Here is a 2,763-nt window from a genome sequence, read left to right on the forward strand (position 1 = left end):
CACCTGCAGCCTGTGGTTTAAACCAAAGAACAGACTTTTGGCTCCTTCCATCTGATATATTTAGTTGTGTTTCTGGATGCTGTGCAGCAGCAGCAGCTCCTCTCACACATCCCTCCGTCATAAAGCCCCTCCAGCAGAAACAAAGGTTACTGGAAATGTAATTCAGCTTATTAAATCTCATCCCTTCTGTGATGGTATTAAAGCCATAATTACTAATGTCAGGAATGACGACTCGACCACATCTGATATCTCCAAATGGGAAGTTCTAAAATTTAAGATACGGTAACTCCGTTAACTTTGGGAAAAATACTTAACAAAAACAATAACATTTCTGAAATGAACATCAAAGAAATAAACAACTTATGTAGTAAAGCATCACAGTCAGACAACGATAAACCAAAAATACAACTGCTGCAAAGCAGACTTGATGGACTCTAGGAACAGCTGACGGCAGGTCCAGAGCTACATGGCCTGAAGAAGGGGGAACAGCTCAGCTCACGTCTGTCCACTAGAGAAGAGAAGGCAGAGAGAAACTCTACCGAGGCCTGCTTGTTCATGACCACACGACCGCCGACCCAGAGGAGAGTTTTCTTTCATGACAAACTATGTTCCTCAGCCTTTCCCGTGGATCACACACTGATGCTGGGGTTTGGCCTCAGACGGACCTCCGGGCTGTGGCGGCCTTACAGACAACTTTCATCAACGTTTTGGGATCTTTTGGCTGAACTCTTCTCACTAATGTTGGCAGAAGCGGTTGACAGCCTGACTTTCCCCTCCACTACGAAACCAGGCCTCAGAACATCGATCCCCAAACCCGGAAAAGACCCCAAACAGCAGATGACTGTGGAACGGCAGAAACATCACATCACGATTATGCATCACTGCCCGTAAATTCAACCTTGGATTGATTTTCTCAAAGATCTATTCCAAAATTAGGATCTAAATTCTTAAAGTTACCTCCCAAAGCTAAAAACCAAACTTTAAGACCCTAAACGGTGTGAACCCACCCAGTGCCTTGTCAAGACTCAGATTAGGTATCAACACTAATCATTGTGTGTTTTGGGATGAAACTCTGATCGTTTGTTTCTCCGATGAAGCGTTCTGGCTGGACGTTCATGGTCGGCTCTTTCCAAAGGCTCCTCATCTTAATAACGTCCTCCCAAAGGACGTCATTTTGGACTAATAATGGCCTGCAACAGCAACGGCTCCCTGGTTCCTCATATCTGACCCTTGGTTCATTTATTTGTTCATAAATCAAAACTCCTGGAGGCAAAACCTCGCCTGACTGTGTTTCACAACCAATTTCTTTTACATGTCAAAACCATCAAGGTTATGAAGAACAAAAGTGCATTCGAGCCAGTGAGCAGGACTGAAGACGAGGATGTAGAGCACAAGCCCTGCTGTTTGGCTCTTCTCACTCTACATGTGTCATTCATCCGGCTTTCTTCATTTCTTATGCACTTCTTTAAGATGCACATGGGTTGCCATGGTGATGGAGGCAGCGAGAGTGAACGTTTAGTGTCTTGTCTATCCCAGACGTTCATTCCACAAAACGCACTAATGACCTGGTCCTGAAGCGACGCGCTCTCATCCTGCCTGCACCGCTGTGTGTGGCCATGAACCTGACTGGACTGGATGCACCTTTGTCATTGCCGTCTAGTCCTCCGCCGTGCTGTTTGTACATGTGCACTTGTTAAATGAAGTTGTTTACATGCGTCTATGGATCAGCAGGCGTCCAGCGGCTCCTCCTGATGGCGGCGGGCCAGGAGCAGCTCCGTCTGCAGCCCCGCTGGCTGCTTGGACGCTCTGCTGAGGAGCCTGAACTTCCAACAGAGAGGCTGTAAAGAGCTGCTCTCCTGACAAACGATGCAGCAAATATGCCTACGGAGGTACGATGTGGTGAAGCTACGGTGTGGCCGGCGCACTGCTGCTGTGTCGTGTTTGTGTGAGTGAGAGCGTGCACGTGACTCACAGCCTTGGCGTGCTGAGCGTGCACGGCGTCACTGAACTGCAGCAGAGCCTGAAACTGATTATTTCTGGTGAAGGTGATGATCTTCAACACGGAGCCGAACTTACTGAAGATCTGATGGAGACACAGTAAACTTTATTAACAACACAAACAACCAATAAACCCTGATAAACAACAACAATACAGCAGTAAACACTGACCTGCTGCAGGACCTCCAGGGTCACCGGGTAAAATAAGTTCTCCACGATGATCCTTAGGACTGGACTTTGACCCGGAGCGAAGCCACGCCCCTCCCCTCCGGACACTATGCTCCCAGAATGCACTGCTGCTGCGCTGATGGCCTGCAGCGCCGACTGAGCTCTCTGTCAACAAACAAACAGGGTTTAAGGGAGCAGTTACATGTAGAACTTTACTCAACAACAACAGCTGCTGCTCCTCACCTGATTGGTCAGGTTGTCGGTCTTGAGCTCACGGTGGGTGGAGAACTGAATGAAGATTGGCTGATTCCTGACGGTGGGCGTGGCCGAGGTGTAGTAGTTCACCATGGTAACAGCCGCTTCCTCCGATGCCATTTCTAAGAATGCCTGAAAAGAGAAATCAGCCACAAAAATAATGAAATGGCTGGTAACTTTTAGCTGTTCGCATTTAGCAAACATCTGTTACATGCTATGTGTTAGCAGTTAGCTTTTCACAGATATGTGTTAGCGCTTGGCTATTAGCAGATATGTGTCTGCAGCTGGCTGTTACAGGTATGTGTTAGCTGCAATATGTTAGCGCTTGGCTGTAAGCAGATA

General features: G+C 47.5%; 1 pseudogene; it reads right to left on the minus strand.

The window, feature by feature from the left end:
* LOC103375247 (polypyrimidine tract-binding protein 3-like) overlaps positions 1-2,763 on the minus strand; it is a 17,327-nt pseudogene that overhangs the window by 11,417 nt on the left and 3,147 nt on the right.

This window comes from Stegastes partitus, unplaced genomic scaffold (genome assembly GCF_000690725.1).
Source record: "Stegastes partitus isolate 25-593 unplaced genomic scaffold, Stegastes_partitus-1.0.2 Scaffold2517, whole genome shotgun sequence".
Classification (NCBI taxonomy): Eukaryota; Metazoa; Chordata; class Actinopteri; family Pomacentridae; genus Stegastes; species Stegastes partitus.